We start from the raw sequence: 23,268 nt of genomic DNA on the forward strand, positions 1-23,268 counted from the left end.
CCCCTCCGTGGAGGGTAAAATGTCAGTATAACCCTCAGCATTATCTGTGTCAAAGTGCAAGTCCTGAACCACTGCAGGCCTTGGTGCCCTGCCTGGCTGGGATTTAACAGCATCCCTCATTTCCCCCCTCCAAAAGAACTTACTAGAGGGGCCTGAGGGCAGCACAGGCCCCTCTGTACAGACTCCTGACACAAGAAATTACTCCTCCTCTCCCCTCCTTCTGCACCATTTTCTTGCATCAGGAGTCCTGTACAGAGGAGCCTGTGCTGCCAGCAGGCCCCTCTGGTAAGTTTGAGGGGAAATGTGGGGGCTGGGGGGAATGGGTGGGCACCCTCCTGCTCCTATGGGCTTCAGGAGCCTGAAGAACTGAGATGGCTGTGGGGATTGGCCTCCAGGACCAATCCCTTCTGGAAGTCAGTCCTCACAGGTCCAACACCTGGAAAGATCTGGACCCGACCTTAAGGTATGGATCTTTCCAGGTGTTTAATTAATTCAGGTGTTTAATTAATTCATTATAACCTGAAGCATCATTTGGATGCCTCAGGTTAAAAGCTAGACGGATCCCACATTTTGGGCCTGTCTGGAAGGCCCTTAGACTTGCTTTGACATGGTACCAGAGTGCACAAGTTTCACCTGATTTAACCCAAACTAATCCAGGCCTAAATGAATTTGTCTTGTGTATCCTAATGTGGATGAATATTAAGGAAATTAGCCCATCCCTATGAACAGAATTTCAAATATACATTATGATGATCTTTGCCCTGCCGCCATTACTGTGCTTTGTAGAAGGTATTCATCAACAATCATTCATGTTCAAGTATTATTGTCTTCCAAGTGTAGTGTCTTGGCAGTGGGTCCATAGGTGACTGTACACATATCTATTTTATTCCACATGTTCTTCCACAGTGAGGACATCAATTTTTGGGTGGAAGGCAGTCCCGGCCAGGGTTGACTTGACATGCCTTTCTCTTTTTTTAAAAATTAAATTTTATTGAAGTTTCAAATATTAGATACAGCGAAAGTGTGAGAACACTTTTTTATAGAAATGGTGAGTGAAAAGATAGTATAGATCAAGAATAAGAAAAGAAGAAAGAAAAATATCCACACCCATAGTTCATCCTGATCCAAAAAGAAAAAAGAAAAAGTAAAAAATAAGATAAAAAATAAAATAAAATAAAATAATATTTTTTTAAAAAAATTAAAAATTAAAAAAAATTAAAAAAAACTTTTTTTTAAAAAAAATTAAAAATTAAAAAAAAAATTAAGACGTGCCTTTCTCTTGATGGGGCCCCTGGTGGTGGCACAGTGTGTTAAAGCGCTGAGCTGCTGAACTTGCAGACTAAAATGTCCCAGGGTCAAATCCCAGGAGTGGAATGAGTGCCCGCTGTTAGCCCCAGCTCCTGCCAACCTAGCAGTTCAAAAACATGCAAATGTGAGTAGATCAATAGGTACTGCTCCGGTGGGAAGGTAACAGCACTCCATGTAGTCATGCCGGCCACATGACCTTGGATATGTTTATGGACAACGCTGGCTCTTCGGCCTAGAAATGGAGATGAGCACCAACCCCAGAGTCAGTCACAACTGGACTTAACGTCAGGGGAAACCTTTACCTTTACCTAATTTTTGAGAATCCATTGGACATTTCTGCTTTGCCCCAGACTTAATGTCAGGGGAAAACCATTACCTTTACCTTTTTTCTCTTGACACATTTACCCTTTGACCCTCCATTAGTGCCTCTTCTAATTCCACAGCACTGTTGGTGACCTGACCTCCAGTTATAGCACTCAATTATAGTTATAGTTATCAGTTATATAATTATATATATAATTATATAATTATATAATTATCAGTTATAGCACTTCCCAGTTCTCAGTGTCTATGCCACAGTTTTTAAGGTTGGCTTTAAGCCCATCTTTAAATCTCTTTTCCTGTCCACCAACATTTTGTTTTCCATTCCAGAGCTGACAGTAGAGTAACTGCTTTGGGAGACTGTGACTGAGCATTTGGACAATGTGACCAGTCCAGCGAAGTTGATGGCAGAGGATCATCACTTCAATGCTGGTGATCTTTGCTTCTTCCAGCACACTGATATTTGTCCACCTGTCTTCTCAAGAGATTTGCAGGATTTTTCGGAGGCAACACTGATGGCATCATTCCAGGAACTGGGTGTGATGTCTGTAGATGGTCCACGTTGCACAGGCGTATAGCAGGGTTGGGAGGACAACAGTTTTATAAACAAGCATCTTGGTCACCCTACGAATGTCCCAATCCTCAAAATCTCTCTGCTTCATTTGGAAAAAATGCTGCCAGTATTACTCTATTGTATACTGACAACATGGGGGAGTAACCACAGATATTGTGTAACATTGTTACACAAAACAAAATGTTGCCTCACATTTTTTTTATAAGTCATTTTCTACCAGTTTTATTTTCTATGTCAAAAAATACATGCTTGGAGAAAACAGTGCTTATGTGACACCAATTTTCACTGTTTGACAGATGAGGTTAGGGGGAATGGGATTTTCTGCGTTCAGTTCCAAATGGCTCCTTCCAAAACTAAAACTATAAACATAAGAGTGATTTCGCTCAGAACTATACAGCACTTATGAGAAGGCTTTTAAATGTGTGTTAAGTCCCTGGAAACTGATAGACACCAAATAGTGCCTGCAATTTCATAAGAACACCCACTAACAAACAATAACTCAAATCAATTTTACGTAGGATGTAAACAGATTACAGAAGAATAAAAGGAGCTTGGAAACATGTAGAAGATATTATTGTTGTCACTTTAATGGATCTCCAATCTGATTCTGTAAGCATCTACACTATAGAATGAATGCCGTTTGATACTACTTTAATTGCCATGGCTCAATTTTATTGAATCAAGGGACCTGTAGTTTGGTGAGGTACCAACACTCTTTGGCAGAGAAGACTAAAGACAATGGAAAACTAGAACTCCTGTTGTTTCATAGCATTAAGCCATGGCAGTTATCGTGGTGTCAAACTGCATTCATTCTACAGTGTAAATGCACCTTCTGACTTATGACATCTATATTAAATGTGTCCTTATTCAGAAGATGTTTGCCATTGCCTTTTCTTAGGCCAAGAGAGTGTGACTTGCCCAAGATCACCCTCTGAGTTTTGATGTCTGAGCAGGAATTCAAACCTAGGTTATCCAAAATTCTAGTCCTTTCAAATGATTTCAGCTACCGCAAGAACTACCGTTCAGAGGCTGAGTGTGCCCAGCTTTCCAGAAAACTGAATGAGACACAGGCGAGTTTGAAGGCAAAATCAGAGGTTTATTGTCAATGGCCAGAGAGGATGTCAGTGGAGAAAACACTCCAAAAAACTGACATGCTGTGATACTACATACAGAACATTTTTATTCATTTTGAATAAAAGCTTTTCAAGAAACCTACGCTCACCCCTGATTGGATGGAAAATTGTCTGGCTAGGATCTGCATCAAGAATGGCTCAGGGCTTTGTCTGATGTCATCACTGGTTGACTCTTCATGGCAACAAGAAATTTAATAAACTGTCATTGCAGTATTTGAAATGTCATTCTATTTATTGATCCGCCCTTGAGAGGGGTGCAATCAGAAAGCAAGGTGGTGTGACAATCGTTAATGAGTCTGTGATATACTTAATGATTTGGATCTAGTGGGCACAATGGAGGCCCTTTCCACGCAGCTCTATAAAATCCACATTGAACTGGATTATATGGCAGTGTGGACTCAGATAACACAATTCAGTGCTGATATTGTGGATTATCTGCCTTGATATTCTGAGTTATATGGCTGTATGGAAGGACCCAGAGTTGGTCTAGGGGCCCTTCCATACAAGTCCAAAAGCCCTGATGGATTTTGGATTAACCTGAGACATCCAAATGATGCCTCACGTTAGTCCGGATTAATCCAGAATAATTGGCATTTCCTGATTTACTCTGAATTTTAAAACCCCTGAAAAGGTCCGGATGGCAAGTAAGCTCTGGATCTTTTCAGGTGTTGGGCCTGTAGGGATTGACTCTCGGGACAGCCTTCCGCAATCCTTCCACAATCAATCAAGCCTTCCGCAATCAGTCCTCTTTTACTGCCATGGCTCAATGCTGTGGAAATCCTGAGAGTTGTAGTTTGGTGAGACACCAGCATCCTTTGGCAGAAGGACTGGCAATCTTCTAAAATAACACCTCCCATCATCATCATATAGCATTGAACCATGGCAGTTAAAGCAGTGTCAAACTGCATTCATTCTACAATGAAGATACACCCAAAGTGATCATTTCTCTCCTTTCTATAGTTGTTTCTTTTTACTTACACCTCTAAATGCTAGAAGCTGCTAGCCTGTGGTACAAACCACATGTCTATCTCATCCACTTCATGACTGCCTCTATGTTCCCAACACAACTCAAGGCAGCAGCAAGAGACATTTTATGAACCATAAGATGTTCTTTCAACAATAGTGAATTCATAACCCAGAGCCAAGTCTAAAAATAAAAATACCAAAAAAGAGTGGTGTTATCTCTCATTCAACATTGTAATTTAGCTGTAGCTTCAATACTAGAAGCCTTGCTAAGATGATACCTAATTGAGTGGTTATCATATTCTCATTCAGTGACAATGTTTGCAAGATGTAAATAAAGCCACATTCTTAAATTACTAGATTCCCTTCCACACCACAATTTTGTTTTTCCTGGAGAAATAACAATTTTTGCTTTCCCCAAAGGTTTATATGTTCCCGGGACTTTTTGATTTTAATGATTGTTTTTATTGATGTTGATGTTTTTTACTGGGATAATTGTTTTATTTCTTTGTTACTGTTATTTGTTTGTTTTATCGGGCCTGGCCCCATGTAAGCCGCCCTGAGTCCCTTCGGGGAGATGGGGCGGGGTATAAAAATAAAGTTATTATTATTATTATTATTATTATTATTATTATTATTATTATTATTATTATTATTATTATCTGTTCAAGGACTGATAAACAATGTTAGCAACGTAATAGCTTCATTACCGGTGTGTTGCTGCTGCTCAGTCGTTTAGTCATCTCCGACTCTTCGTGACCTCATGGACCGGTGTGTTACATTCCCTAAATATCCCAGATGCAAAACCTAGTCTCTGGCTGCCAAAACCCCACTGACTGCCTTGAATGGCATGTGCAAGGTTTAGAAAGCTGCTGTGATACTAGAATGCCACCATCTGGTTGGGATAAAAAAAAATTAGGCTCATCAAAGTCTTCAGCTGAATACACCTGCAATTTTGGAGATAGGCAGCACATGTGTATTCAACAACTTTACACACTTAGTGATTGTTTTAAAAAGATGAAAATGCTTTGCTTACTCTTACCTCGCTGTTCTGAAATCAACATGGACCATGGTATTATAAAAAAGGAATTTTTTTATAATTGGGGGTTGTAGTTTCGTTGAGGCACCAGCACTCTTTGGCAGGAAAGGCTAAAGACCTTGCAAAATCCTCATCCCCAAGAATTTATGCAATATTTAGTGTTACCAGGTGTTAATAAATGGGCACTTGTGTATTTTAGTTTCCCATCACTAGGACAGGAAAAATAAACATGTTTTATTTTTTTTAATTATAAACAAGTGAAAACACCCAGCTAAAAATGTGCACCTTTGAAAAATAAATTGCCTAAATGCACATGGGGGAATTGGAGAAATTCATGAAAGGTGTACCCAATTTCTGTGTTGGTGGAGAAGAAAAAAAATAAGATCCTACATCAGGGTGGGTAGTGCACGTTTCCACAGGTGGCGTTACGCAATGCTTCTATTGTGCAATATTTGTATTACTGTTAATGTCACAGAAGCACAACCAAATGGGCATTCAAAAGTGCAATGAAAAACATATCCACATGTATGAGTGAATCCTTATTCACATTGGAATCTGCACACACAATGGATTCACCATCTTCAATGGCGCCTTTAATATCTGCACTAAAACACAGAATGGATTCAAGACACTATTTATAGCCTGACCTGAAGGCATTGGCACCAGCGAGCATTGACTTACTCTGTCTCAGCTCTTTCCAAACATTTCATATTGGTGACGCACATTTTAGACATGCAGCATTTCACAACACAGTGATTCAGTTTCACTAGCAAACTGTAGATTATACCAACTCCTATTAAGAAATATAGACGCATACATAAATTGTAATAACAAAATGTATGGGGACACAATGTGTCTCATGAAAACCTTTCAGATAAATTATTTTAAATACATGATTTATTGCATGTTTCACATAGACTGAGGGCCCTTCCACACAGCCATACAACTGAGAATATCAAGACACATAATCCACAATATCTGCTTTGAACTGGATTATCTGAGTCCACACTGACATATAATCCGGTTTGATGTGGATTTTATGCAGCTGTGTGGAAGGGACCTGAGAGGTTTCTTGTTATGTTTGTGTGACACACTTACACCTTGCAGCCAACACACTAATAAGTCACGACACACAGTTTGAAAAGCTCTGAGAGTCTATCTCATCAGATCAAGAAGCAATCAATAAGCCAAAGATGTGTTTCAACCTATTCATATAACAATATTTTACAGGGTTGTTGTATGTTTTCCGGGCTGTATGGCCATGTTCTAGAAGTATTCTCTCCTGACGTTTCGCCCACATCTATGGCAGGCATCCTCAGAGGTTGTGAGGTTGCCTGCCATAGATGTGGGTGAAACGTCAGGAGAGAATACTTCTAGAACATGACCATACAGCCCGGAAAACATACAACAACCCTGTGATCCCGGCCATGAAAGCCTTCGACAACACAATATTTTACAGGTTTCCCTCGTCGCAGTCAGTGGGTAGTTTTGTATAATCTTTCATTGCTTTTAATTTGCAGTTGTGGAAATGGATGTCATTTAACTATTAATTGTTTGTGAACACAGACAAATTGAATTTGTAGGCATGTATTAACATATGTATCTTTTTTAAAAAAATATATATTTTCAGAAATTGTATGATATCTTTTTAAAAATCATGGTTTCTTCTTCCATCTGAACTGGGCCATAGAGAGACCAAAGGCAAATAAAAAAAAAACAAACATTTCTGTCACTTTAATAATTTTGCAGTTGGAAGAATGTTGGCAGGTGTGTTTGCCATGCAGATGTGAATAGTAATACCTGCCAAAATCTCTTCATCTATGCCCCAGCTGCATGTACAGTTGAATTTTCCTTCTTAAATGCAAGACACACTATATGCAGAACTTTAAAATAATTTGGCATTTACTATCTCATGAAGTCACTGAGTGATTGAGACAAAGCATGTCATTGACAATGCATGTAATCACTAATAAGGTTGTGAAGACCCTGCAAATATTTGGTCTATGGTATCAAAATTTGACATAGTTGAGCAGTGAATGAATGTCATCGCCTTGAAATGAAGGGCTGTGCTGTATTAGTTAACAAAATTGCTGCCTCAAGACGACTAAGGTAGCAGATGTGCCGCCGCGTGACCTCATGACCTTTACCACTTAAAGGTCGAGATCTGTGCCTGCGCACAAAAGAGTGTCGTTTGAGCATCGGGTTTTGTGTATATTTGTCATGTTGCTCAATCAGAAAAAATATGACAACAAATAGCTGGTCAAAGTCTGTCGGGGTCAACCTAAGCATGATAGAATGCTGCAGGTCACCTTAATGGCTCTGATATTACAATTCACGCTGGTGTCAGCAGACACGGTAGCAAAGTGTTTTTGTGTTTTGCTTCTGATGACTATTTCTTCACTAATTGCTTCTTTGACCTTATTGTTTTCCAACTCCTCTTGATTATAAAATTGGTCTATAGAATTGGACATATATGCCTTATGGTAGTGTAGCAGCTGTCTAATGGCTCTGGAGGTGACTCAAAAATCAATATCTTAGGTTCTACTGGATTTTCCATTTGTTATCAGATGGAGACAGAACTGAGAATAAACAGAGAAGAATGTGCAAATGCAAACATTTTGGGGAAAGCATCGGTTTTGTTTTCTAAAGAAAGGGAAGTTAGAGAAGATGGTACCTTAGATATTGGTCACAGCTGGAAACAGATATGTGGAGAATACTCCCCACAGTCTGCATGCAGTTCCTAACGCCTTTTGCTATACCACAAGCCAGCATTATTTTATTTGACACATCAGGAATCTGGCATTTGAGAAATGGAAACACATATATCTTCTGGAGTGGCAATTTATCTTTTAACATTCATCCTCAAAACCACCCCACATCATCCAAAACCCACTGAAACACCAGAAGTAGAAATGAGAAAGTGACTCCTGGCATGTAGAGGTCCTATTTTTTCAGCCAAAATCATAATGGTGCAGCCCATAGTAAGGAGAACAATATGAGCAGGGTATTTCCTGTGATCTAAAATGACAGTCAGTATGAAAATCTTATACATAGCAACCTTGACTAAGCAGTTCTCAAGATATTCAGCCAACTATATCTACCAGCAGTTCCCGCACTTTATTCCTGTCCTTCCTCCTATAGTTTAGCATCTTACTTCTAATTTATTATTGGCCCTTGCATTTTTGTCTACCAGCCCTGTTCTGAAATTCTATTGCACAATTCCCTTCCCCTCCAATTTCAGTACCCATTACTGCTCAGGCTATTAGCTGTTGATGATGCTGCTTTTATGTTATTGTTTTGTTGTAATGATGTTGATTTTATTGAGATACGTTTTAATCTATGTTTGGATTTAATATTTGTCAGATCGGGCTTGTCCCCATGTAAGCCACCCCGAGTCCCTTCTGGGAGATGGAGGCGGGATATAAAAATAAAGTTGTTATTGTTATTATTATTATTATTATTATTATTATTATTATTATTATTATTATTATTATTATTATTATTATTATTATCTCAGCAGAATGACTTGAAGCATTGTGTTCAGGTGACCTCTCAGATAATGTGGGAAGGGATCTAGATTTAGATGAGAATTTATTTCAGTCAACACAATAAGACTTACCTCTAAGTCATCATTAAGTCCTATAAAAATGATGAATTAAAAAGGAAATTGCATGTATCTTCTGGAAGTGTGGATGGGGAAAACTAGAATCTTGTAAGCACTGACTCTATAACCCATGACGGACCAGAAGTCACTCCTGGAGGTCCAAACGATGTCCAAGGACTTTCAGTGCTTAACATGGAGTAAACCAGGATCACCCCCTCTGTCTCCTTGATTGTGTGGGTGCCTTTGCTGATGGCCAGGAGCTCTACCACAGCGGCAACAGGTACAGGTATGTTTGGCCCAGCTGGACAAGGTTTGGTCTGCTCCATTACCACCACTGTGGGATGGACATGGAATGTGTGGATGCCTCTGGCACCAGTTCAGAGTATTGCTATTCAAGACTAGCCCCTGATTTATTAGTATTTATAGATTAGTATTTATAGATGAACCCATAGGTGAAAGACCATTGCCCACGGATCCTTTGTGGGAGATATGGCCTTGCCTTTCACCTTTAGTTTTTGTCAGCCTACTCTATATTTCTTCTTTTTGTATGGAAGGGTTAATTACATTGCATTCATTAAATCCAGGAATCATTCTCCATCTTTGATTTACATCTGAGTTAACAGAAGACTGCTGGTACTTGTACAATGTAGTTGTCTTTTGAATCAAACTTTTTTAAAGCCCTCGGTATTCTTTGTCAGTTCCCTAATCTTTTAAGGCATGTTTGACTGTAACTGATGACATTAGGATGGTCATTATATCAAGACATAAATTCTTGCCTTTAAATTGAAAAGCAAATAAAGAGAACACCATCTGCCTTTATGGGCAGTAGGGAACAGTTCTGAAGATAACTAATTTTTTTAAGGAAAAGAAAGAAACTTTTGTGAATATAACAACAAGAATGCAGAGATTTCCAGGAGTTCCATACAAGTTCTACTACACACAGCTGCATTTTCTTTTCACTTTGCTTAATACCACCACAACCACCGTTCTTCAGCTTCTTGAATGCCTATCAGGCCATTCCCAGCATTCTTTCCTTGTTCTTTCTTCATTTTTCTCTGGCAAATTTATGTGCATCTCCCAAAGTGTATGTATCAAATAATCAAAAGCATGTCACTTGTATGATTCAGTATACTCTTGTTGAAATACACAGTGAAATCTGAACAAAGCAATTTCCCATACTGCTCTACCTCATCCAAAATAGATTGGAGGTCAAAGCAAGATCAATCTTGTGGTGTCAGAGAAGCATGGGAAACAGGAAGTCAAACTCAGTTGTACGTCGTGTACAATTTTGGCTAGGATCAGCTTGTTTTCTACAGAACTTTCTTTCCTATTGCTATTAACAACATATTAAGATATGAAGAAGCCACATATGGAAGCACAGTAGCATTACTGATTCCTACTGTTATGATTGAGCCTCATGGCTCTGCTACTGGCAGACGTGGGCGTAAGACTCCTCGAGAATCAGATACTCTCGAGGAGCGAGAAAGAAAGAGGCTGCGAGATATCTTTGCAGAACCATCTGACGAGGAGTCTTTTGAGGGGTTTATGGAGAGAATGGAGGAAGAGCTGGTTAGCTCGGAAGAGGATGAGATGGATTGGACTCGGGTAAGGGAGGAATTGGGTGCCACTGGCAATGATGGGATGGAAGATGATTGGGGACCTTCAGGACTAGACCCATGGACAAGCTGGAGGGATGGGACGGGATCCACAGCTGGGGATGCTGTGGGGCGTAGTCAGAGGTGTTCCAGTTCTGATGAGGAAAGTGATGAGGAATCGCCCGGGTTAAGGAGAACAGCTGATAGTGATGAGGACTTGTAACTGGCATAAAATGGGGTTTGGGAGCAATAGCAAATTGCGTTGGGCAAGGTAATCTGGACGAACGCTTGGGATCTGTGTGGGACGTTTTCCTGAAGACGGGTGTGTTTCGTGTGCTGATTACGTAAGTTGTTTTGGAATTTGGGTTCAGACGGCGGGAGGAATTGTGTGGGCTTTTGTTTGTGCAACCTCTGCTTAATCTCAATAGCTTTGACCTTCCGTCGTCTTCTTGACGAACGCCATCTGCTACTCTGGATTTACGGACTGAACTGACTACGGGCTCGGATTCTCCTACCTGGACTTGGTGAACTACAAACGTCTGCTTCTGCCTATCGACCTTCGGAAAGAACTGGGACTACGCTACTGCTTCAATCCTCGGCTGTTGTGTTTGTATTGGGAATTTGCCTGCTGTGTGGAGGAGTGACTTCTAAGTTACTCAAAACATAGTACTGGCAGCAGAGAGGCATCTGCTGCCAATTAGTTACATTCTTTTGAACTCTTTGTTCCCCAGCTTCTGTTTTGTTTATTCCCAGGCTGAAGCAAGCTGTTTTGATTTTACCCGGATTAAACTCCGGTTTAATCCGGTTTATCTTTTGAATGTTTTTCTTGCCCCTTTTTGCTTTTTAAGGCTAATGTTGCCTAGCCCTTGTCTTTTACGGGCATTTTGAGTTCTGTAAATCCAATAAACTCTGTTATCTTTGATCTTGTGGCGTTCTGTCCTTGACAGATTGCCCAACGCCCATAAAAAAGTTTTACTGCAGTAATAAATCTCGTCAAGAAGACGATGGATGAGTTAAAGGCTAGATTTGAGCAATTACAAATGGCCTTTAATGCTACTCAAGTAGCTCATTCTGTTAAAGGACATGTTTTGACCCCTAAACGCTTTGACGGATCCAGGTGCAAACTGCCAACTTTTTTGGCACAAGTTGAGCTTTATTTTTCCCAGCTCAGTGCTCAAGCTTACCCTACGGACACTAGCAAGGTGGCATTTATTTTGAGTTTGTTGACTGGTCCCGCAGGACAATGGGCCACCAATTTGATTTTGGGAAATGACCCAGTCAAGGACAATTTGAATAATTTCAAGAAGCTACTAACTGACACTTTTGGGGATCCCCTCCGTACGGAGAATGCTGGGTGGGCTCTGTATCGGCTGAAACAGGGAAAGGGGACTGTTTTGGATTACTTAAATAAGTTTAATTTGTACCGTCACCAGCTGGACTGGGGGGAAAATGCATTCATGCTTTTGTTTACTGCTGGTTTAAGTGATTATCTCCAGGACGAATTGGCACGCTTGGAGCCGGCCGAAAATTGGGATGCCTTAGTAGCTAAAGTGCTGCGTTTGGACGCCAGGTTCGAGTCCCGTAAGCACTCGAAAGCAATGTGTGCGCCACCTATGCATGTAACCAAGGCACCTGTGGTAATGGGGGAAGAGCCTATGGAGCTTGGGGTCTTTAAAAAGCTGTCTACAGAAGAAAAGAACCGTAGGAGGCAGCTGGGGTTGTGTTTGTACTGTGGGAATGCTGGGCATTTTGCCAAAAACTGTAATGTGAAACCTTCCCAGCTTTCGGGAAAAGGCCAGCCCTAGTGCGACGTGAGTCCAACGCATTAGGGCTTTTAAAGCAGTCAACTGAGGGGAAGAAGCATGTTTTCGTACCCATTACGTTATCTGTTGGGGGAAAGGAACTTGTTTCTACTTTGGCACTGCTGGACTCAGGGGCTACAGTCTCTTACGTGGATATTGAGTTTGCTAGGAAGCATGGCATTCCTATAGTGCGCAAGGCATGCGACGTGTGGGTGGAAGGAGCGGATGGGAGACTGCTGGAGACTGGGGTGGTTAACCACGAGACCTCAGCAGTAATGTGGGAAGTACAGGGAGTAACGGGAACGTTTGTGTGGGATATTACGAGCTTGCCCAGATACGATGTGATCCTGGGGATGGATTGGCTAGCTGTAGTAAATCCACAAGTAGACTGGGTGACGCGTAAGCTGACCTTAAAGAGGCAGGAATGTTGTACTCTGAACACTACTCAGCCTGATATGGAGGGAGTGCCTGCTGAGTATGGGGAGTTCTCTGATGTATTCTGTAAAAAGGAAGCGGACAAGTTACCGCCGCACAGGCCGTATGATTGCGCCATTAAACTAGCGGAAGGTGCGAGATTGCCAGCAGGAAGGCTGTACGCCTTGACTGTACCAGAAAGGCAAGCTTTACGTGAGTTCCTAGATGAGAATTTAGCCAAGGGGTTTATTCGCCCATCTAGCTCTCCAACTGCGGCGCCGGTATTCTTTGTTGCCAAAAAGACTGGGGACCTCAGGTTGGTTTGCGACTATCGGATCCTTAACAAATACACCATTCGGGATAGGTACCTGCTACCTTTAATCTCGGAACTGCTATCAAGGGTGCAAGGGGCTAAGGTCTTTACCAAGCTTGACCTGCGGGGGGCGTATAACTTAGTCAGAATACGGGAAGGTGATGAATGGAAGACGGCATTTAACACGTGTTTCGGATGCCACGAGTTCCGAGTCATGCCTTTTGGGCTTTGCAATGCGCCTGCGGTCTTCCAGAGGTTCATAAACGATGTGTTTAGGGACCTAATTGACCAATTTGTGGTGATCTATTTGGATGATATATTGATTTTTTCTAAGGACGAGAAAGAACATCGTCAGCATGTCAAGCAGGTTCTGCACTGTCTGCGGGCTAATGGGCTCTTCGCCAAGGCTTCCAAGTGCGTCTTTCATGTGCCTGAAGTGGAGTTCCTAGGTCATGTAGTTTCAGGTAGGGAACTTAAAATGGACCCACATAAGGTTGACGCAGTCAACTCATGGCAGGAGCTCAAGACTAAGAAGGATGTGCAAAGGTTCTTAGGATTCGCTAATTACTACCGGGAGTTTATCCCGAATTTTGCCAAGCTCACGGTGCCTTTGACGCAGCTCCTGCGTAAGAAACAGCCATTTGTGTGGGGGCGGGAAGCTCACGATGCGTTTTTGCAACTAAAGTCTAGCTTTCAGTCAGACAACATACTAACACATCCTGATGTAGACAAACCGTTCGTGGTAGAAGCGGACGCTTCTAGTTACGCGTTGGGGGCTGTATTGTCTCAAAGAGATTCCTCAGGGACCTTGCGTCCCTGTGGATTTTACTCGCGGCAACTAACACCATTTGAGCAGAACTATACCATATGGGAGAAGGAGTTATTGGCGATTAAGGTGGCGTTTGAGGTGTGGCGGCACTGGCTAGAAGGGGCGCGGCACCAAATCGTGGTCAGGTCTGATCACAAGAATTTGGAGCACTTGCAAACAGCTAAAAAGTTAAACCAGCGTCAAATCCAATGGGCTTTGTTTTTCTCCAGGTTTAACTTCAAAGTGCAATTCGTGGAAGGGAAGGCAAACTTGCGGGCCAATGCCTTGTCCCGCAAGCCAGAGTTTAAGACCAATGAGCAGGTAGTATGTCAGACCATCTTGCCTACTGCCTCTCTGTGTGTTGTAGAAAATGAGCTCGGGTTACATGACCAGATCATTGAGGCTCAGAGAGAAGATGTGTGGACTCAGGAACAACTCATGCTGTTGTCAGAAGGTAACCGTACAATACTGCCTCACCTGCAAGATCAAAACGGAGTATTGGTACGCAGGGGGCAGGTCTATGTACCAGTGAGGGCCCTCAGGTTGGAGGTGATTAGAGCCCACCATGACGAACCCATGGCTGGGCACTTTGGCAGATTCAAGACCGTGCAGCTCATCACCAGGAGCTACTGGTGGCCGAAGATGCGGCAAGACATTCTGCGCTTTTGTGACAGCTGCGCTGTTTGCCAGCAGAGTAAGACGCCTGTTGGGCGCCCTAGAGGGTTGTTGTCGTCTCTACCTGTTCCTGAGAGGCCATGGCAAATCATTTCCATGGATTTCATTTCGGATTTGCCTAAGTCTGGGGGTTATACTTGTATTTGGGTGGTGGTGGATTTATTTAGCAAACTGGCTCATTTTATTCCTTGTTCGACCATTCCGGTGGCCCCTACGTTGGCGTTATTGTTTACTAAGCACATCTATCGTTTGCACGGAGCTCCTGAGGTGATTATTTCGGATAGGGCTCCACAATTTGTGTCACGCTTTTGGAAACACTTCCATGAGTGCTTAGGTACCAAGTTAAACGTCTCTTCAGCGTTTCATCCGCAAACGGATGGCCAGTCGGAACGGGTTAATGGGCTCTTAGAGCAATATTTACGTTGTTTTTGTTTAGATCAACCCACTGCTTGGGTGAAATGGCTACCGGTGGCGGAGTTCGCTTACAACAACGCGGTGCACACGTCTAGTCAGCATACGCCATTTGAACTGACTTATGGTTTTCACCCACGGGGAGGTGTGGCGCCGTCGACCAATGTGGTCTCCTCTGACCCTGTGTACCGCTCCTCGGAAATGGCTGCGTTGCATGATGTTGCCCGTCGCTTACTGTTGGAAGCTAAGGCAACGCAAAAGACTCAGGCCGATCGTCGCAGGCAGGCAGGGGAGGAGTTGGAAGAAGGGGATTTGGAGTGGTTGTCTTCCAAGCACATTAAACAGGCTGGGGGAAAGTTTGCGCCTCGGTATTTGGGTCCCTTTCCTATAGTTAAAAATATTTCTTCCGTTGCGTTTCGTTTGCGTTTACCGTCTAGTTTAAAGGTTCATCCAGTTTTCCATCATTCGCTGTTGAAATTAGATACCTCCAGTCGTCGTGGTGCTATAGCGGAGGATATCACTGCCACCTCTCCGCCTTCGGGGGAGGAGGCCTTTGTGAGAGGGGATAGTGTTATGATTGAGCCTCATGGCTCTGCTACTGGCAGACGTGGGCGTAAGACTCCTCGAGAGTCAGATACTCTCGAGGAGCGAGAAAGAAAGAGGCTGCGAGATATCTTTGCAGAACCATCTGACGAGGAGTCTTTTGAGGGGTTTACGGAGAGAATGGAGGAAGAGCTGGTTAGCTCGGAAGAGGATGAGATGGATTGGACTCGGGTAAGGGAGGAATTGGGTGCCACTGGCAATGATGGGATGGAAGATGATTGGGGACCTTCAGGACTAGACCCATGGACAAGCTGGAGGGATGGGACGGGATCCACAGCTGGGGATGCTGTGGGGCGTAGTCAGAGGTGTTCCAGTTCTGATGAGGAAAGTGATGAGGAAACGCCCGGGTTAAGGAGAACAGCTGATAGTGATGAGGACTTGTAACTGGCATAAAATGGGGTTTGGGAGCAATAGCAAATTGCGTTGGGCAAGGTAATCTGGACGAACGCTTGGGATCTGTGTGGGACGTTTTCCTGAAGACGGGTGTGTTTCGTGTGCTGATTACGTAAGTTGTTTTGGAATTTGGGTTCAGACGGCGGGAGGAATTGTGTGGGCTTTTGTTTGTGCAACCTCTGCTTAATCTCAATGGCTTTGACCTTCCGTCGTCTTCTTGACGGACGCCATCTGCTACTCTGGATTTACGGACTGAACTGACTACGGGCTCGGATTCTCCTACCTGGACTTGGTGAACTACAAACGTCTGCTTCTGCCTATCGACCTTCGGAAAGAACTGGGACTACGCTACTGCTTCAATCCTCGGCTGTTGTGTTTGTATTGGGAATTTGCCTGCTGTGTGGAGGAGTGACTTCTAAGTTACTCAAAACATAGTACTGGCAGCAGAGAGGCATCTGCTGCCAATTAGTTACATTCTTTTGAACTCTTTGTTCCCCAGCTTCTGTTTTGTTTATTCCCAGGCTGAAGCAAGCTGTTTTGATTTTACCCGGATTAAACTCCGGTTTAATCCGGTTTATCTTTTGAACGTTTTTCTTGCCCCTTTTTGCTTTTTAAGGTTAATGTTGCCTAGCCCTTGTCTTTTACGGGTCTTTTGAGTTCTGTAAATCCAATAAACTCTGTTATCTTTGCTCTTGTGGCGTTCTGTCCTTGACACCTACTTTATGGACAACAGTCATTTATTCATAGGATGACTAAGGTCTCTTCCACACAGCTGTATAAAATCCAGATTATCTACTTAGAACTAGATTATATGGCAGTGTAGACTCAGATAATACAGTTCAAATCACATAATGTGGATTATCTGCTTTAATAATCTGGATTATATATCAGTGTAGAAGGGGCCTAAATCAAAGTTCCACTTGAAGGTAAGAGATTAGTAGCCTTGAAGGTGCTTCTAATCCATCTTCAGTATATGGCGACCCCATGAATGAGGATGCTTCCAGACAGTGCCAAAACCTTGGTTTATTCTGAATTAATTCATTTTACTAGAGGTGTCATTTGGACAACTCTGGTAAAAATCAAGACAGGTCCCAATTTTTGGGCCTGTCTGGATGGGCCCTGAGAGATCTCCAAGTCTATCTGAACCTAAGCCACACTGGATTTTATAGGTCAGAAACAACTCAGTAGTCAATGAAGCTGTTTTAACAAGGGAGTTATATTTTCCTTATATTTGTTCCCAGTCAGCACCCTGACTATAGCATTTGGGGCCTTCTGAAGTTTTCAAAGGCAGCTCCACATTCAGTGTATTACAGTAGTCCAAGTGAGAGTAATCAAGGTATGTGGCCCTATAACTAGATCTCATGACTCAAGGAACAGCCAATACACTACTTTTACCTGTATACACTCCTGACATCGGCGGAAACCTGTACATCCAGGTTTGGATTCCAGACCAAGAATATGCCCAAAACATATACCTGTTCCCTGATCTGTCTTGTTACTGACCAGGAGCACTTCCAAATGTACAATCTCATCGCAAAGGGCTGAAATTGGCAGCATGCACCAATTTTAGCTCAGGTCACCCATGGAGCAGGCCGACTCCTATTAGATTATGCTGGTGCAGCTCCGTGGGTGAAGGCTGGTAGAGTCAGTGAATGCTGCTGCCAGGGCAATACGGGAGGGTTCCAGTGATGCTATAGAATCAATGGGGGAAGCCGTGCACATTGTGCATGCTCTCACTTCCCCTCATCTATTGCCCTCACCTGAATCCAGGTGATGCAGGGCAAATGGCGCAGGATTCCCCATGCCCCTCAACAAAGCAGAGCAACAGCAGTGGCTGTGTGACAAGGTCGTAAGTTTCGATTTGTTTGCCCTCATCCAGTCCATACATACTCCAGAACCTTGCCTAAAATTGAAATGTTAGAGATTGGTTGCTAATTATCTGGAAAGATTAGGGTCTATGAAGAACTTTTTTAGGAATGGCCTCAGCACAACCTTTTTTCCACCAGAATAGGAACATTCCGTAGTAAAATATTCACCACTCTTCTGACCCATTCTAACTCCTTTTGGAAGGCAGGAAGAAGTATCTTATATACATGGGGTGACCCACTTCACTTCAATGGAAAAGAAAAGCTATACCTATTTCATTAGCAGTGGGCTCCTAACGTGTTTTCCCGAAAATAAGACAGTGTTTTATATTAATTTTTGCTCCCAAAGATGCACTAGGTCTTATTTTCAGGGGATGTCTTATTTTTCCATGAAGAAGAATTCACATTTATTGTTGAACAAAAAAATGAACATTATATACTGTACAGTAGCTGCCATCACAAACTAGCATAACCAGACAAACTGTGAATCCTATCAAGAATTTCTTGTTACTACCAATATTTCCATGTACAACACTCTATGGTACATACATTTACCAACCCTGCATGCTCTGGTGTTCTGTTCATTGGGCTTGCTTCCAAACAAAAACTTTACTAGGTCTTACTTTCGGGGGAGGCTTTCTATTTAGGAATTCAGCAAAACCTCTACTAGGTCTTATTTTCTGGGGATGTCTTACTTTAGGGGAAACAGGGTAGCTCTTGTGGGACCCAAAAAATGGCACTCATTTAATTGTTAGAGAGGGGGAAAGTGGGGCAGGGAGTTTGTCCAGAAGAAACATTAATATCAACTTTGCTAAGATTTGTTTGAATAAATCCTTTCCTTTTTAAATAGCCTTTTTTACATCACTGAAATCAATGTAAATTAGACCTAATAGAAATGAAATTCAAAGCCTCACATAAATATAAATGGAAATGCATATAATTATTTGATTTATATAGTCATTTAAATGTTGACAAGGTCATTCTTTCACGTAAAAGGAGTTGGACTTTAACAGAAATGCAGACAAGATCTACATTTTATTTATTTTATGTTTTTATACTTGCTTTCTGAAAGTGGTACTTATCAATTAGGATGTAAAACTACACAATTTGATTACATGCCCCTTTAATTAGGGTTCACCTGTAGATATTAACACAGTGAAGTAGTTTGCGGTAAAAGCTGTGTAAATCATAAGCTGGCAGACAAAATCAGTTCATTAATCCATCTTGACAGGTTGATTTCATTCCATTTCTAACTTGTCAGTTCAAAACATGGAGCAAATAATCAAAAACCTTTAAATCAAATACACAAAATCAAGACTAATTGAATTTTTTGTGCCAGCCAATAATTTGGTCCATTTTTCAAAGCCTAATAAGAAAGCTTGTTAAATGGTAAAAAAAAAAAATGTGTGTGTGTGCATGTGTGCCTGTAAGAGAGATGTTGACATAGCAAATTGACTTTGGGGTGAATACATTCTTGAAGAGATGAATTTTTAAAAAAGGTAGGCAATAGTTATGCTCATGAAGAGTAAACCATATCTGCCCTTCATAGTTGAAACATGCCCGCAGCTGTAAAGAAGTACTTATCCTTCCATAAATTTAAAACATGCACTGTGGAATTTAAATGAAGCTAGATGGTATTGAAGAAGGAAATATGCATTTCTGCCCTTGTTACTTATTCAAGTAAAATCCAGGCAAAGTTAAAAAATACTATGGCAGCACTGCAGGCTGAAGGCAAAGGACCCTAATGATGAAGTGCTTTGACCTCAGAGATTTGGTGGAAGTTCTATGGGGCTTTTTCTGCAGGGGGAAAGTATAGAGCCATTTGTAGGTTACTCCTCCCCATCCAGAAAGCTGATGTTGCACCCCAAGGCAGCGTGAGCACACGGAAACCAGACAAGAGCCAATATAACACACAATATCTTTATTAAAGCCATTATATATCCAAAGGAAATTAGGTATAGAGTCCGAGTAAGGAATAGTTCTTTTTAGAAAGTCAATGGTAGTTCCAACTAGGTAAAAGAAAAGGTCCAATATTATAATCCACAATGAGAACTCGATAGCTCTCTCTAAGGAAGATAGATTGTCCAAAGATTGAGTCAGTATAACAGAGTTGCAATAAAAAAGTTCAGGTCCACTAGAAATACTTCGTAGTAATCCAAGGTAGCAAGGTAACAAGACTGAGACGAATCTTGAATCAGGAACAAGGAAACAACTGGATTGAAGTCCAGTCTACTCAAAAGTCGCGGCATAGCAACAGCCCGACTGGAACTGGAAACTTGGCATGGAAACAAACAGGAGCTAGAGACTGGAATCCTCTCTCAAGGAAAAGCAAAGTTGACACCGCAAGAAAACTACTGGGCAAAACACTTTTAACAGATTTCAGACTGTCCACAATTAGGGAGTACGAACTCTCAGAACTTTCTCATGGGAACACTAACCATTATCCCATCTGTTCGTTAATCTCTGGCTCCGGCGGAACCCCCATTTTGCACTTCGCTCTCTGGTCACAAAATCTCTACAATTAAAACTCGCATTCTCAGGCGTCTCAACAACATCTGGCTCTATCAGCGAAGAAGGAGTAGAAGAATCCTCCCCAATTAGTGAGTCTCTTCAGTCAATCTCTCTGGGCTCCTGCAGCTGCAGAGGCCCCTCTGTAGAGGGGAAAATGTTAGTATAGTCCTCAAAATCATTTGTGTCAAAGTTCATGTCCTGAATCACTGCAGACCCTGGTGCCATGGCTGGCTGGGATCTAACAGCTGATTGGGGGGGGGGGGTTTGTATTTCTGATACACAGAAACATTCAAGCATCTTCTTTCCACTTCTCTCTGCTGCTGGAACGGAGTCCCACAGAGCCCATCACATGAAGCAGGGCTACCTCCGGTGGGGCTCTGTGACAGCGTTGTGGCAGCGGAGAGAAACAGAACTCAGAGGAGTTGGGTGTTGACCTGACTCCTCATTGAAGAAGGGAAAAGGAGGTGAAGGGGCCGTGGTGACAGATTGGGAAATGGTGTGGGAAGAAAGAACACGGACACCCATGAGAGGGAACAGAGCCTGGTGGTTCCCTTCACTCTCCCACACTTCCCCCCTGTCCGCTTTACCCATGTGCATCTGATAAAGTTGTAAGAGAGGTATGGATCCATTTTGTTTCCTGCTGCTATAGCTGATGCAGTTTTTCTTCTCCTTGCCCTTTCACATTGCACAATATCATCACAACCACCATCATCAATATCCCAGCTTATTTCTATTATTGAGACTCCGACAGCTGACAGAATATTAAAACTAAAACCAATTAAAACATTCAAAAACGTCAATAAAATATATTTAAAATTACAGTAATTACAAATTTGATAATACTGTGCATATAATTATAAATATATATTTAAAATAGAACAATGGAAAAAAAGAAAACAGCACACTATTTAAATATTGTTACAATCAGTTCACTGAAGTGTGATGGAATACTAAGTTTGAAACTCGGGATCATCCACCAAGAAAGGCCATACTCTTTGTGGAAAAATATTGGACAGAACATTGTGCTGCAGAGATGGGAGAGAATGTGTCAAAAGAACTTAAAGATGTCTTGAGGTTTGACATGAAAGATAATTTATATACATGAGGTATAGATGGTACCTGACCCCAGTCAAATTGGCAAGGATGTACAAGGACGCTAAAATTTACACTGGAAATGTAAAACACACCAAGGTACTTTCCTGGGTATGAAGGTAGACATATAAAAAAGAATAAAAAATTTGGAGCTGGATAGAAAATTGGTTGCAAGAGATATTTTGCAGATTACAACTAGGTCCAACTCTATTTGTACTGGGACTTCCAAATGAACCAACAAAAACCATGAATAGGGTTGTTGTGTGTTTTCTAGGCTGTATGGCCATGTTCAGAAGTATTCTCTCCTGACGTTTTGCCCACACCTATGGCAGGCATCCTCAGAGGTTGTGAGGTACATACCTCACAACCTCAGAGGATGCCTGCCATAGATGTGGGCGAAATGTCAGGAGAGAATATTTCTGGAACATGGCCAAACAGCCAGGAAAACACACAACAACCCTGTGATTCTGGCCATGAAAGCCTTCGACAACACAAAAAATCATGAATTTCAAGTCAGTACATTATATGGATGTTGCAGCAAAAATCCCAGAAGTTACCAGGATTTTGGGGGGGGGGGGGGGGGGGACGATGTTAAGCAAAAATGCAGGCAGAATCAATTAACAGCTGAAAAGTGCATGTTTTAAAACTGTGATTAAAAGCCAATTCCGCTCAAACAATGTGCATCTTCGCATGACGGTATATCCCTGCAGTCATGCAAAGCACGCAATTTTCTTCCTTTCCCCCTGTGTGGACTGCTCCAGTGCACGTGCACATTTTAGAAGCCCAAAACAGCTGATTGGGCTGTCAACAAATGGAGCCACAGACAAAAATAAAATTTCTGATGGATTTCCCTTGTCTCCCCTCTATCTTGATCTGCTTCAAAGGTAAGTGTGAGATGGTGGGGGGCATTTCCCGGGACTGACAGGTCTTTGTGTAGACTTACTATCAGGTCCCAGGTTTTTTTTTTGCCCCGCTTTTAAAGTTCACATTTTGGCGCTATCTGGAAGCACCCTTATATTGAGTTCCATCCTCCGCATTCCAAGAAAGACATGGAATGAGATTTCCGTTCCTTTCTATGGCTTTTGAATTGCTTTCATGTTACTGAAACCCAAAAGTAACTAAGCACTTTGGACTAAACCCTACATTATTGCAAAATGTGGTGTAAAACTTATTAGTAATATTGTAGCACTCTTTCCTGGTGTATTTGCAATTTACACATAGAGTACAGTCTCACTTATCCAACATTCGTTTATCCAACGTTCTGGATTATCCAACGCATTTTTGTAGTCAATGTTTTCAATACATCTTGATATTTTGGTGCTAAATTCATAAATACAGTAATTACAACGTAGCATTACTGCATATTGAACTACTTTTTCTGTTGTATAACATGATGTTTGGTGCTTAATTTGTAAAATCATAACCTAATTTGGTGTTTAATAGGCTTCTCCTTAATCTCTCCTTATTATCCAACATATTCGCTTATCCAACGTTATACCGGCCCATTTATGTTGGATAAGTGAGACTCTACTGTACATAAATAATGAAATATCTTGTAGATGGAAGAGGCTGATGCAATAGTATGGGCCGGGCTGTGGCGCAGCTGGCTAGTAACCAGCTGCAATAAATCACTACTGAACGAGAGGTCATGAGTTCGAAGCCCAGGTCGGGTTAAGCCCCAACCATTAAATAGCCCGGCTTGCTGTTGACCTATGCAGCCCCGAAAGACAGTTGCATCTGTCAATTAGGGAAATTTAGGTACGCTTTATGCGGGAGGCTAATTTAACTAATTTACAACATCATAAAACTGCCAGCAAAACACGAGGAAAGGAATGAGGAAGTAC

The 23,268-nt window shown here is 41.9% G+C and overlaps 1 long non-coding RNA gene across 1 annotated transcript; it reads left to right on the forward strand.

The window, feature by feature from the left end:
* Positions 1 to 10,149: 10,149 nt before the first annotated feature.
* On the forward strand, positions 10,150 to 11,459 carry LOC134299451 (uncharacterized). The gene is made up of 2 exons (XR_010006669.1): positions 10,150 to 10,547; positions 10,966 to 11,459. It is a non-coding gene; the product is annotated as an uncharacterized LOC134299451 (long non-coding RNA).
* Positions 11,460 to 23,268: the final 11,809 nt, after the last annotated feature.

This window comes from Anolis carolinensis, chromosome 5, assembly GCF_035594765.1.
Source record: "Anolis carolinensis isolate JA03-04 chromosome 5, rAnoCar3.1.pri, whole genome shotgun sequence".
NCBI lineage: Eukaryota > Metazoa > Chordata > Lepidosauria > Squamata > Dactyloidae > Anolis > Anolis carolinensis.